Here is a 15,451-nt window from a genome sequence, read left to right as displayed (position 1 = left end):
GAAGATTCTGTGGCATCCTTCTTTCTTGAGTCCATATTCAACCCCTCATTCTACCTGCTATCCTTGGGAGCAAATATGATGTTCAGTTGTCCAATCATTTGGCAAATACTTATTAAGCAGTATGTGCCAGGCTCTATGCTGTCTTATCCATAATCTAGGCTTCAAATGGCTTCTGGCCTTTGCCCTCTTTCCTTTTTAAATTAGTTCTTCTTGCTCAATCTTATCCATTCCCATTAGTTCAGGAAAGTTCTAATGACCCCTCAAATAAATATCTCCAGGCCATACATTCTCCTCCTCTCTGAAAACTCAAAATTCTACTAACTAGATTTCTAATCCTGGAACAAGCACTTCAAAGTAAACATTACAATTTAAATGTAAACAACACAAGGAAATGTCTTTCTGCCTGAGTCAAAGATGAGTCATTCTCCCTCCATCCTCTTCTCTCAGCTCACAGTGACTTTCTATGTCTCTCTCTACCTGGTCACCTTATCCCCATTCCTGCTAATGGTGCTTCATCTTTTACTTGCCTTAGTCATTTACTCTCTAAGAATCTCTCAGGCTCTAGTCATGTAGCCTTCAATCTTCTCATTGCTGCCAGCATGATCTGCTTCAAGTGAAATATGAATAATTCACTTCCTTGAGTATCATCTTTCATGGGTCTCCATGTCCTATGGAATAGAGCTCATAGCTTCATTCCTCATTAAAAAAAAAAAAAAAAACGTTTTGAGCCTCATCAGCTCTTCTGCAAAATCTCTGTAAGTTCTAGCCCAACAGAATGACTTGCAGACTCATGAAGTTTGTATCTGCATGTGTTTCCACACCCTGTGTGTCTGGGGAAGATGCATTCTTGCATCAAGACTCAGATCAATTTATACTAATTTTAAAGCTCCTTAAGCGCTGATGCCACCCAGGGATAGACCTCTCTTCCGTGTTATATTACCTTGTATCGATCCCTCGTTTTTCCTCCCATGTATTTCATGCAGTGTAATTATCTGTTGGTATGTTTGTCTCTTCCACTGTACAGGGAAGTCTATGTGGGCAGAGAGCTTGTAGAATTAACCTTTTCATTTCAGTCCAGTATTTTTATTTCATCTTTCCTAAAGAAGAGGGAACAGAAGATGCGCATTATCCTCTTTTCTAATGTCTTTACTGAATGTGTTACAAGATTGTTTCTGTTTTATGTTTTGGCTTTTTGGCCAAGAGGCATGTGGAACCTCAGCTCCCTGACTAGGGATCGAACATGCACCCCTGCACTGGAAGCAGAGATATCGTTTGGTTAAATTTAGAAAAAATTTTTTCTAAAATATAGCTATTTTCCTAATATTAATTACTCACTTATATGGTTCTTTAAATTGAAATATAATTCACCTATCATAAAACTCACCCTTTTAAAGTATATGATTCAGTGGCTTTTACTATATTCACCAAGTTGTACAACCATCACCACTATATGATTCCAAAATATTTCTAATCCTGGAACATTTTCATTATGCCCAAAAGAAACTCTGACCCTATTCCCTGTCACTCCCGAACCCCATCCCCTCTCTAGATCAACTAATCCATTTTCCACCTCCATACATTTGTCTGTTTTGACCACTTATATTAAGTGGAGTTATACAGTATGTGGTCTTTTACGTCTGGCTTCTCTAACTTAGCATGTTTTCAAGGTTCATGCAGGTCATAGCATGTACTAATCCCTTTTATGAGTGAATAACATTCCACTGTTTGGATATACCATATTTTGTTAACCCATTCTTCAATCAACTGACATTTGGATTTTTCTGCTTTTGACTATTGTGAATAATGCTTCTGTGAATATCAATATACAAGTTTCTCTGCGGACATATGTTTTCAGTTCTCTTAGGTATCTATAAGGAATGGAATTGTTGAGTCACATGATAACTCTAGGCTTCCCAGGTGGCTGAGACGTAGAGAACCTGCCTGCCAATGCACAAGGTGTTGGAGACAAGGGTTCAGTCCTTGGATTGGGAAGATCCCCTGGAGAATGAAATGGCAACCCACTTCAGTATTCTTGCCTGGGAAATTCCATAGTCAAAGAAGCCTAACAGGCTACAGTCCATGGGGTTGCAAGGAATGAGTGTGTGAACACACACACACCTGATAACTCTGTTTAACTTTTAAAAAAATATATATTTATTTGGCTGCACCAGGTCTTAGTTGTGTCATATAAACTCTTAGTTGCAGCATGTGGGATCTAGTTTCCTGACTGAGGATTGAACCCAGACCCCCTGCATTGGGAGAGCAGAGTCCTAGCCATTGGACCACCAGGGAAGTCCCCATTTAACTTTTTAAGGAACTGACAAATTGTTTTCCGAAGTGACTATACAATTTACATTCCCATGATCTATATATGAGGGTTCCAATTCCTCTACACCCTCATTAATATTTGTTATTGTCCATCTTCTTTTTATTACAACCTTCTTAGTGGGTATGAGCCAGTGGTTCATTGTAGTTATAAGGGTTTGATATCATCCTCCTGTAAAAGGGCTATAAAGAGTTCCATTCTATCTAAAATCAGTATAAAAATATTTTGTTTTATACTACTCTGAAATAAATGTAAGACTCTCAGAAAACAGATATTCTTTTTCTTATCTAAACATCTTTAATGTTTCATAAGACTTCGGTTCAGTTCAGTTCACTTCAGTCACTCAGTCATGTCTGACTCTTTGTGACCCCATGAACCGCAGCACACCCTTTCTATCACCAACTCCCAGAGTTCACCCAAACCCACGTCCATCGAGTCGGTGATGCCATCCAGCCATCTCATCCTCTGTCGTCCCCTTTTCCTCCTGCCCCCAATCCCTCCCAGCATCAGAGATTTTTCCAATGAGTCAATTCTTCACATGAGATGGCCAAAGTACTGGAGTTTCAGCTTTAGCATCATTCTTTCCAAAGAACACCCAGGACTGATCTCCTTTAGAATGGACTGGTTGGATCTCCTTGCAGTCCATGGGACTCTCAAGAGTCTACTCCAGCACCACAGTTCAAAAGCATCAATTCTTCGGTGCCCAGCCTTCTTCACAGTCCAACTCTCACATCCATACATGACCACAGGAAAAACCATAGCCTTGACTAGACGGACCTTTGTTGGCCAAGTAATGTCTCTGCTTTTGTATATGCTATCTAGGTTGATCATAACTTACCTTCCAAGGAGTAAGCATCTTTAAATTTCATGGCTGCAAATACCATCTGCAGTGATTTTGGAGCCCAAAACAGTAAAGTCTGACACTGTTCCCACTGTTTCCCCATCTATTTCCCATGAAGTGATGGGACAAGATGCCATGATCTTCATTTTCTGAATGTTGAGCTTTAAGCCAACTTTTTCACTCTCCTTTTTCACTTTCATCAAGAAGCTCTTTAGTTCCTCTTCACTTTCTGCCATAAGGGTGGTGTCATCTGCATATCTGAGTTAATGATATTTCTCCCGGCAATCTTGATTCCAGCTTGTGTTTCTTCCAGTCCAGCGTTTCTCATGATGTACTCTGCATAGAAGTTAAATAAGCAGGGTGACAGTATACAGCCTTGACATACTCCTTTTCCTATTTGGAACCAGTCTGTTGTTCCATGTCCAGTTTTAACTGTTGCTTCCTGACCTGCATATAGGTTTCTCAAGAGGCAGGTCAGGTGGTCTGGTATTCCCATCTCTTTCCAAATTTTCCACAGTTTATTGTGATCCACACAGTCAAAGGCTTTGGCATAGTCAATAAAGCAGAAATAGATGTTTTTCTGGAACTCTCTTGCTTTTTCCATGATCCAGTGGATGTTGGCAATTTGATCTCTGGTTCCTCTATCTTTTCTAAAACCAGCTTGAACATCTGGAAGTTCATGGTTATTGTATTTCTGAAGCCTGGCTTGGAGAATTTTAAGCATTACTTTACTAGCGTGTGAGATGAGTGCAATTGTGCAGTAGTTTGAGCATTCTTTGGCATTGCCTCTCTTTGGGATTGGAATGAAAACTGACCTTTTCCAGTTCTGTGGCCACTGCTGAGTTTTCCATATTTTAAATTATTTATTATTCCTAAGATTCTTTCAAGACTCTCTTCTCTTTCCCACTTTTAGGGGCAATATATGGTCTCCAAATACAAAGTTTTAAATTAAGATTTACATATTATTTTTGAGGGGAAAAATACTTTCTAGCTCCCGTTTTCCTATTTATCCTATATCTGTAAGCATCATATGACAGTGTAAGGCTAAGGATTGAGAAAATAGGTTTAATCTATTGTCCTCTGTGACTCTAGATGTTTTTTCTCTTTTCATTTGGAGATGTTGGCCAAAGTCTCTTGAAAGTCCTAACACTGCAGAAAATGGCCTGCATTTAGTTCATTAGTTCTTAACCAGTCTTTTCTGGTTACTAGCTCTTACCTTGTTTTTGTCTGTTATTAGCCCACCTGTCTTAGCATTATTTGAAAACTTTCATAAACATACTATAAATTCCTTTCTGTTGCCTAATATGGTATTCAATATAGATAGTGGGATTTAGAAATTAGATGATTTATTTGAACATGTGGTAGGGTAAAGTGACATTTGTTATAGTGGCTGTTTGTACTTTTACACACACATTCCCTTGGTTGAGTCTTTCAAATGAGGTGACTGTGATTACGACCAGGCCTCTAGTCTCCAGTAGAGAAGAGGATTATTTTACTTTACACAAAAAAAATGGTGACAATGATTTGCCCAGATGGATTTTCCAAGCTGATAAGTTAGGCCCAAATGCTGCAGGCCATTTTCTGCAGTGTTAGGGCTCTTGAGAGACTTTTGCTGACATGTCCAAATATATTCTGTTGGGGTTATTGCTCTGTTTTTCCCATGCTTATATAAATATTCATCCAATGATCTTGTGTTCATACACTTTAAGCATTTCTCAGTTTTGTTTGTAGGCTTTTAGCTAAGTCATTGACTAAATACTTCATTCATTCATTCATTCATTCACAGTTTATTCACTCTGGATCCACAGTGTTGTGCCTGTGATTTTCATTACTATTAGTATTAGAACATTTTATATTCTCTAAGACCTTTCTGACCTTTCCTGTAAGCCATCACACATTTATAGAGTTGTATAGAGCCTAATCCACCCATTCCATACAACCTTACCTTAGACATCCTAGCTTAAATATCAAAACTTATCCTTCGCATGAGTGCATATCAGAATATCCAGCTTGGTGTCACTTCACTTGTGCAAATGTGCACAACTAAACATTAATCACCCTATTATTCATCTTACCAACTATACACAATTATTTTATTTTGTCCTAGAAGTCTAAAGTAATAAGCATTCATGTCTCTATCTCATAATATACAGTGAGTTTTTTTAAAAAAAGTAAAGCAAATTATATGTGTAGGAGAATAATTCATACAACATGCTAAACACATGGGTGGTACATTAGCTTAAATATATTTCATCTGTGATGGATGGTCAGGCCTCATTTTTATCCACTAAGGCAATCTGATTATAAAACACTTCATTGTGTGTCTTGCAATTTCTTTGTTACCCTAACTTTTCCTAAGAGGGTTAATATTCTTAGTTGATTCTCCAGTTAGGATCGATACTGGCAAGCATCCACCTTCCCCAGTTCAAATATATCTTTCTCACCAGTAAATTTTTTTGCTTTTGTTGTTTACATCTGTAACAAAATTGCACTTAATTTGAGCCAGTGGGAGATCTGATAATGAGCCATAAAGAATTGTTCTCTGTCCCTCCTCCCCCAAGGGTATCATGCTTACCTAACTAAAAATTCGAGGCAGATTAATTTTCCTCAAATATATGAAAAGGAAGAATAGACATGGCTATCATTTTAGCAATTAGAGTTAAAAGATGTGCTGCCCAGCGGACATCCCAGTTATCGTGCAGTTTATATCATGAGGGATTTGTCACTGCTGTAATTCGCACATACACCTGCATAGTCTGGGAACTTCAGGTGTGTCTGTAAATGAGAGGTTGCATCCAGAGGTCCCTTAGGTACTGCATCAGTTGCTTCCAACTGGATGTGCAATCAACCACATATTCACTGTCCATGAACTTGAGCAGAATGTAGCACTGGGCTTGCATGACACGCTTTTATGGTTATAGATCTTCTCTAATTCTTCATATTTGCTTTGAACTAAATACTCCAACAAATACCCTATTTCTGGAAAAAAATTCTTTCACTACCAGTTGCATTCAGTTTCTCTAAGGAAGCAGATGCACCTTGACCTCCAAATAATAAATTCAGTGACCTTCCTAGATACTATTCTATGTCCTTTATCATCAAGTAATAATTTTCACAGGCTTCCCAGGTGGCTCCATGGGTAAAGAATCCATCTGCAATGCAGGAGACGTGGGTTTGATCCCTGGGTCAGGAAGATTCCTTAGAGAAAAGCATGGCAACCCACTCCAGTATTCTTGCCTGGAGAATCCCAGGGACAGAGGATCGTAGCAGGCTATGGTCCATAGAGTCTCAAAGAGTTGGACATGACTGAAGTGACTTAGCATGCAGGCATGCACACAGTAACTTTCAACAACTTTAGAGCTCAGGGATTTAAAGTTCCTTTCTCTTATTTTGTTGGCTTCATTGGTCAAATTCTTGTCCTCAGAATCCAAACTTTAGTGGCAATACTCTGCTGGACTAAGACTGGATCTTACAGAATGGATGCCCAGCTGTGATCTTAGTTTTTAGAGCTGAGTAAAGCCTTGGTTCTCCTATATACAAAATGGATAAGAGCTGGATCAAGATGGTGGAATGGAAGCACATGGAGCTTACTTCCTTCCACAAATACATCAAAAATACATGTACATGTGTAACAATTCTCAGGAGAAGGCAATGGCACCCCACTCCAGTACTCTTGCCTGGAAAATCCCATGGATGGAGGAGCCTGGTCGGCTGCGGTCCATGGGGTCGCATAGAGTCAGACACGACTGAACGACTTCACTTTCACTTTTCACTTTCCTGCATTGGAGAAGGAAATGGCAACCCACTCCAGTGTTCTTGCCTGGAGAATCCCAGGAACGGGGGAGCCTGGTGGGCTGCCATCTATGGGGTCTCACAGAGCCGGACACGACTGAAGCGACTTAGCAACAATTCTCATAGAATACATGCAGAATGCTGGCAGAAGATCTCATCTGACCAAAAATGCAAGAAAGATCACCATGTAACCAGGTAGGATGAGAGAAAAACATATTTTTAATCAACTTCACCTTTTCCAAAATCTACAATTACACTTTGTTGTTAGGATGGGACCTGCACCCCTGGGAAAGAGCTGTGAAAGAGGAAAGGCTCCCTTACCCTGGGAGTAGGGGGCTTCATCAGCAGTGAGATCAGCTGGGATAGAAAAAGAGCTTCAGTGGCTCAGAGGAGGTGCAGCAGCTGGGCTGTAGCAGGCAGGACAGAGAGAGAGAGCTGCACAGAAGGTCCTGACTTTCTCGCTGTAGTCCCCAGCCCAAGGACGCGTGTCTGCTGGTGGCTTTCACTGTGGTGCTGGATGTTTGATACAATTAACAAGACAGCGAGAGACGGCTTTGGCTTCTGTACTAGGATACTGGCATTAAATAGAAGTGATGCTTGTTTGAGTGGGAATTCATCCTGTAGGTGGCCATCTTATTCGTGAATATTTTTTGTTATTGTGACTTTTTACTTTCTCTTACCTACTAGGGCTCAGTAGATGAATACTTACATAAAATCTCCCTAACTCTTCCATAATATTGAGAAAACTAAACATGGGATTATATCCATAATACTTACACATCTGATATATATCAAACCATACATATTAGTGATTGTTATTATTGTCATTATTCTACCAACGTTCTTTAACAAAGATAGTTAACCACAAACAGTTAGTCTTTGGAGGTACCCAGTAACAGAATGGATTTAACCATGTAGCAATTCACAAACTTTTATGTTCATAGACCACGACAGTGAGCTGGGCCTCTCATTTAATTTATTCAATCCACCAGAGTTTACTTCTTCAAACCAACTAACAAAAAATACTCTCTATAAATTCTGCAGCTCAATCCATTCATGCTGTTTTTCCTCTTCAAAGGGCAGACACAGAAAGTATAGACAAAGAGTTTGGACTCTAGGTCAGAGGCTGAGAAGGAGAAGAGTTTCTGGCAGAATCAATATGAAAGACCAGGGCTCCAATCTCTTTAGAGACTTTGCCTCCTTCCTTTCCTCCATTTTATTTTTATTTAGCTTGCTGAAATCCTCTTTAAGCTAAGATAGAAATCAAAAGTAAGATCCAATCATTATGATTTTTTTTTGAGACTGAAGAAAAGAGCCAAAAAATGATGATAAATGGAAAGATAAACAGTCCTAGTTGAGAACATTCAGTGCCCGATTCCTGGGACTTGCAGTCAAAATGGCCTTGCTGACAAATAAACTGACCTTGTATAGCATGGCTGCCATTTCTTCAGTTCTCTGTCCTTTCTATCCTTGCTTCCACTCCTAGCTTTTTATTTATTTTTTTTCAAGTGGGGTTATCAGATCAGTAGATACTTTAATCTACTGACCGGTCCAGTGCATCTCAAAATTAAAGTGCTTCAAATCCCCTGGAGATTTTGCTAAAATGCAGGTTCTGACTCTGTAGGTCTGAAAGATAGTCTGCACTTCTAGCAAGCTCCCAGATGATATTTATGCTGCTGATCTAGGGCCAAGGCCCACACTTACAGGGGCAAGAATTTAGTACATTCCCAGGAACGTTGGGTAGGATGAAATGAAAAACCCTTACTGAAGAGTAAAGAGTTTTTCCTTTATAAACATTGCTATATAAAAGGAAAGGAAATTAAATTGGTCTTTCTAGCACTATTTGGGTTTGCAAATGCATGCTAGTTACTATACTTCTGATCTTTCAATGATATTTCAAAATAATAATATTCCTTTTATTATAATAAAAGGAAAATAATAACATTCTTTTCATTATAATAAAAGGAATATAATAACATTCCTTTCATTATAATAAAAGGAAAATAATAATATTCCTTTTATTAAGAATCAACTTTGTATTTGAGTATCAGCACATAGCTCTCATATTTTCCAAGTTACTTCATGACTTCTTACTTTTTAGCCCTCAAGGGAACCCTTATATTTATTCTAATTAGAATGTAGATAACTGATAGTGATAGTGTAAACAGATGGGAAATCGCCTACTGCGTGACATGCTGTGGTAAGTGCTGGAGACACAACTATGAATAGGCATACATAGTATCCAACTGCCCCTCCTTTTAACCAGGAAGGTGGCTTATGACTTTGTGCAGAAGAGAACACAGGCTGAGTTAGATAACTGCAGCAGAAACAGCTGGTAAGTGGCAAGACTGAAATATGAACCCAGTTCTTTTTGACTGTAAAACTCTTGCTTATAGCTCCTGAACTCATTCTGAATAGGGGATTGCCTACCCTCTCATCACATAAATAACAAGGGTTTTGTATTTTTTAGTGTCCAAAAAAAGTTACTTCATGTCTCTTTCTTATCCTTTCAGGACAAAGCTGCTGACTCTATAATAATAGCTACCAAAATATTTATAAATAAGTATCCCATCTTCAAGCACAAGTAATCCAAACGTACACAATATTTTAAGACTGTTTTGCAATTAGATACTTTTTCTCACTTTACTGTGATTTCCTACTGTTCTCTTGTCCTGGATGACTGACTAAGACAGGTGTTTGTTTGTGTTTTTTTTTTTTTTTTTTTTTTTTTCAGAAAGGAAACTCCTACCAGGCACAGAAATCAATTCAAAGTGATGCTGGGATTTAAATGTGAAAGGTAAAACAATAAAGTTTATAGAGATAACCCAGGTGAATACCTTCATGAACTCTGAATGGGAAAAGATTTCTTAAGCAGAATATAAAAAACATTAATCAAAAAGGAAAATATTGATGTATCAATTCAATTCAGTCGCTCAGTCGTGTCCGACTCTGTGACCCCATGGACTACAGCACTATATTAAAACTTCTGTTGATAAAAATAGAGTATGAAGAAAAGCAAGCCACAAAACAGAGGATATTTGCAATACACAAACCAAAAGAGAACCACCCTCCACAGTCCAACAGATCAGTAAGAAAAAAGATAGAAAAAATATTAGAATATGTTGTAGAAGACTTACATGGATGGATACTTGACAAAAAAGCATAGCCAAATTGCCAGTAACATAGGAAAATGTTCTCAACCTCATTTGTCAAAAGGGAAATGCAAATTAAAACCGCACTAAGATATCACCCTACACCTTCCAGAATGTCTTAATTTTAGACAAGAAGATTGACAATACCAATCTCAATCAATGGTTTAAAGCAACTAGAACTCCTGCACATTAGTAGGAGTATAAACTGATACAGCAACTTCAGAAGATCTTTTCTAAAACTGAACAAATGCACAGCCAATGATTCAGCAGTTCCACTTGTAGGTACATATGCAACAGGTATGTGAATTACAAAAGTCAGGTACATGAATATGCATATGCTGAAGCATTCATAATAGCCATAACTGGGAACAATTCAAATATCTATAAACACAGAATGGACAAGTAAACTTCATTTCAGTCATTTAATGACATGCTAGATAGCAATGAACATGAACTGATACATGTAACAAGAAGTGTAAAATCTCCTAAGAGTCCAACGAAAGAAGTCAAATATCCATTGTATGATTCTGTGTATATGAAGGTCAAAAACAGGCAAAACTGATCTATCGTGTTAGAAGGCAGGAGAGGTACTTTCGCACTGGAGGCGCCTGGCAGGGGCTCAAGGAGGACTTCCAGAATCCTGGAAACGTACTATTTCTTGATCCAGGTGGTGATTGCCAAGGTGTGTTCTTTTTATGAAAATTCACTGAGGTGTATACTTGTATATATGTAGGCAAATGCATATACTTTCCTATATGTATGCTATTTAAAATAAAACATACGAAGGAGTAAAATTATTTAAAGTTTCTCTTTTTGAGGTCATCTGTTACTAGTTTTCCTTTTTTTCACTCTACAGCAAAGAAACAAGGATTTTCTTCATTTTGTTCCTTTGCTGTACAAAACTGAAATCTGTCTTTCAAGCAAATATTTATGCCATTTGTAAAATACATTTCTATTACTGCTTTTTGTCCCCAGGTTTTGCTTTTCATCATCAGATCCATTTTGTGGTTTTCTTTTGAGATCTGAAACCAATCCTGTTTTCTTGTCTCTTTTCCATTTGCCTTTTATGTTTCAGTAGAGTTCTGGTAATAACCCCATTTGACCTTAGGACAAATGCATTACCAAACATTAAACAAAGACCAGTCACCATGGGCCTGACGGATGACCTCATTCCATCTCACATTTAAGGACATAACAGTCTTCTAAGAATGATGGGACAATTGCTTCCTGAGGATGTGAGGCTTATTACTGAATAGATGCTCTATGAGGAAAAAAACAAAGCATAGATGCTGGGAGTAGAAATGGAGTTTATCCTGTCAAAAGTGAACAGCCAGCCTGTCATCATAGCTTTGCACTCTCTCCACTGCCACCGTGCAGTGCAGCTCATGCCAGTGCATGGCAAGAATGATTTGGAAAAGACATGGGTTCTGGGGTCATCAGATAGGCATTCAAACTCTAGATCTCACTAACAGTTTGTTGCTGAGCATGTGTTCAATCTCTCCAAACTTCAAATGACTTCTCTATAAAAATGAGGATAAAAATAACTACATCACAAAACAGTCACAGGCGTTTCCATTACACAGACATATAAATGTCTCTAACATGATATTTAGCACATCTAGGTGGTCAAAGAATGAAACTCTTCTCTTTTCTATTCTTTTCCTTTTTAGGCAAAACTATGTTGCTGCAATACTTTGCAATCATATATGAGTTTCTGATTCATAGCAATTTGGCTTTGGAGATGATAAGTCCTGGAATATTTATTTCATGAATGCATGTTGGATCCATATATCATTTCATACATACATTTTTTTTAACCTGTTGAATTTTCCAGATGCAATCTGTACCCAAAATGGGATAAGAAATAATAATAACTGTAAAATTCCTTTAATGGGAAAGAAGATATTTTAATATTTGATCCACTATCTTAAAGGAATAGAGAGAAATAGTGTAAATGAGAATTTACTTTGTATTCTTAATTCTTACTTCAAAGCCTTACGAATCTGTAGACCTGAACATAAGTGTAGTGTTTTGAGAGAAATGCACATTTGGTTACTTCTGCCCCCAGCTCCAGTTTTATTGAGAGATAACTGACATGCATCACTTTATAAGCTTAAGTAATGGCTTGATTTACATTCATTGTGAAACCGGTTCAGCTAACATCTATCTTCTTACATAGATAAAACAAGAAAAGAAACAAAAACGGGGAAAATTCTTCCCTGTGATGTGAAAATTTTTAGGATTTACTCTCATAATACCTTTCCTATATTGACATAACTTGGAGATATTGCAGGTTTGGTTCCAGACCACCACAATAAAACGAATATCACAATAAGGTGAGTCACATGACTTTTTTTGGTTTCCCAGTGCTTATAAAAACATATTTACATTATGCTGCAGTCCATGGGGTTGCTAAGAGTCGGACACGACTGAGTGACTTCCCTTTCACTTTTTCCTTTCATGCATTGGAGAAGGAAATGGCAACTCACTCCAGTGTTCTTGCCTGGAGAATCCCAGGGACGGGGGAGCCTGGTGGGCTGCCATCTATGGGGTCGCACAGAGTCGGACACGACTGAAGTGACTTAGTAGTAGTAGTAGCAGTCCATTAAGTGTGCAATAGCATTATGTCTAAAAAAATGTACACACCCTAAGTTAAAATTTATTATTATTAAAAAATGCTAACCATCCTCTGACAGCTCAGGGTTGCCACAAACCTTCAGCTTTGAAAACTCTAACATCTCTGAAGTGCAAAGAAGAAAAGCACAATAATACAATATGCCCACATGTCATTCTTCAGTGTTAGCCGTGGCCATCATGTTGTACATTACATCCCCAGTGATTATTTATCTCATAACTGGAGGGTTGTAACCTTTGACCGTCCTCCTCCCATCCCCGCTCCCTCACCCTCTCCTCTGGTAACCACAGGTCTGATCTCCTTTTCTATGAGTTTGGGTTTTTGTTTGTTTGGTTTTTTTAAGATTATAAGTCAGATCATATAGCATTTATCTTTGTGTATCTGACGTTCTTCACTTGGCAAAATGCCTTCAAGATCTATCCAAGGTGCTACAAAGCAGTAGGATTTTCTTGTTCTTTTTATGGCTGAATAATATTCCATTGCATATATACACCACATCTTTATCCACTCATCCAACAATGGACACTGAGGATGTTTCCGTGTCTTAGCTATTGTAAATAATCATGCTATAAACATGGGGAAAGGGGTGCAGATTTCATTTTCAGTCAGTGTTTTTATTGTTTGAATATATTCCCAGAAGTAGAATTGATCACATGGTAATTCCATTTTTACTTTTTTGAGGGTATTCCGTATTATTTTCCATAGCTGCTGCACCAATTTACAATCTTACCGATAGCACACAAGGGTTCCCTTTACTCCCACATCCACGCAAATCTGACTATACATATTTTTTAATGCTAATCAGCTACAGCTGGCTTTAAAAAAATGTGTTACCTAGTAAAGCTGAAATGCCTGGAGGGGATCTTAGTATTGAGCATTCTTATTTTATTCTTAAAAATTATAGCAAGGTGAAGCAACTTGCCTAAGGTGGCCATTTAAAGTTAGGAGTCAAAAAAAATGTTAGGAGCCAATGAGTCACCCACTCCTTTCTCTGAGTCCCAAGTGGCAGAAAGTAGCCACAAATGTTGGGAACAAGTCGGTGCATTAATGTTTGGTAAAGCTGAAATAGAAAATGCAGCTGAGACTCCATGGCAGTGTTCTGTAACTCTGACTCGAAGTGGACATCTAGAGCCCTTTGGCAGATGGAGTTGGCTCTGCAAAGCCGAATCCACCGGCACGTGCCTACCAATCTCATGGAGGAGACCAGGTCTGCCCGGCAAGCTCAGACGCTGCAGAGTGCAGGTCAAGAGAGAAAGATGGGCCCTCATGGAATCTGTGCAATGACCCTCCTCAGATAATGTCCCTTGGCTAGAGAATGTTTGTAGAGCAACAGATGTTTTTACCATGTCAGAAAATATCTGAAATGCTACTTGCGCTGTTTTTACTTAAGAGTATTAATTTGTTTAGCTCGCTTCTTCAAACTACTTAAGTCAGGGAAAATGACAAGCTAGAACATGCCCACATGATCATTAACAACAAATTATTACTACGATTATTATTATTTTGGCTATCACTTTTCTTATTGTATTGTAGATACTTCCCCTAGCATCAAACAATTTACTGTAATACCTTGCAAAGTGAAGTCCTTGAAGGATCACCCAAAATGCTGTCCCTGTCCTTATTCAAACTGATATGGAGTTAGGCCTGCAAATCCTCTAGGAGATCCTTTATAGTTCCAAACTGTAAAACTGCTCCATAAAACTGTAAAGCCTGAAGAGAAAGAAAGAAAAAAAAAAGCCACATAAAGGCTAAGCACTATTTACCACACGGCAGCCAAGATAAAATTAGGTGAAAGACTGAGTTTCTGGGTACAGGTAGAAGCTTATTCCCTCAAGTTAAGAACCTCACAGTGAAATATAAGTAGGAAACTATAACTATCATCTTATTAAGTCACCTCATTAACAAATTGGTTTGGTGTTAGTGTAGGAATAAACATGGGCAGCCTTTGAAGACACATGGTATTAATTTACTTCCTTATACTCCTATCATGTCACAAAAGGCTTTGAAGCATCTAAACCATTGTTTGTTTGTTTGCTTGCTTTTCAGGAATTTGGCACCCAACACAATTGCATTTAACAGTGTGGCTATGAACAAAAAAGCTCAGTGAGTAATTCATACATGTAGTCTTTGTAATTTGTTAAATCCTCTGTGCATCTGGAAAGCTCCAGGAACTAAAATAATTGAAAGAGTTGGGAGGGTTGACATTAAAAGGCACTGCATCCTGTCTCCATGAGGAACCAACAACTCTCAAGAGAAATACACATGTAAGTTTTATGACTTGGTATACTTAGGTTCTTTCACTTCACCTCTTTCTCACTTGACTCTCTCTTTACTCCAAATAAAGTCTGGCTTTTAAATAGAGAATAAATGAACTCAATAAACCAAGCTTCCATCTCTGTAATCTTCTATCACAAATTAAAGATATTTCACACAGTTTTGATCATAAAACATAGGTTTAAAGGGATTTTTTTTCATGTAAATAGTAAAAATGGATTATACAGCTGTATTTTTAGCTTGGTGAGTGGCTACCTTACAATGGTACTTCTTTCCATTTCTATTAATGGAAAGTGTAACCTACACATGCTGTGAAAGAGATATTATTTTGGCTGCTCTCCTTCACTGGACTTAAATTTCTGTGTTCTCTTGACTACAGAATGTAACACCCTACTCCTGAAACTGTGATGTGTTTTGTTGACAGAGACAAC

At 38.1% G+C, this 15,451-nt stretch overlaps 1 non-coding gene across 1 annotated transcript; it reads right to left on the bottom strand.

Annotated features, from left to right (window-relative positions):
• Positions 1-2,219: 2,219 nt before the first annotated feature.
• On the bottom strand, positions 2,220-2,292 carry TRNAG-CCC (transfer RNA glycine (anticodon CCC)). The gene has a single exon. It is a non-coding gene; the product is annotated as a tRNA-Gly (tRNA).
• Between the last annotated feature and the right edge of the window lie 13,159 nt (positions 2,293-15,451).

Source organism: Capricornis sumatraensis, chromosome 7 (genome assembly GCF_032405125.1).
Source record: "Capricornis sumatraensis isolate serow.1 chromosome 7, serow.2, whole genome shotgun sequence".
Lineage (NCBI taxonomy): Eukaryota > Metazoa > Chordata > Mammalia > Artiodactyla > Bovidae > Capricornis > Capricornis sumatraensis.
The sequence above is the reverse complement of the archived record's forward strand: the minus strand, read 5'-3'. Positions and strand labels throughout refer to the sequence as shown.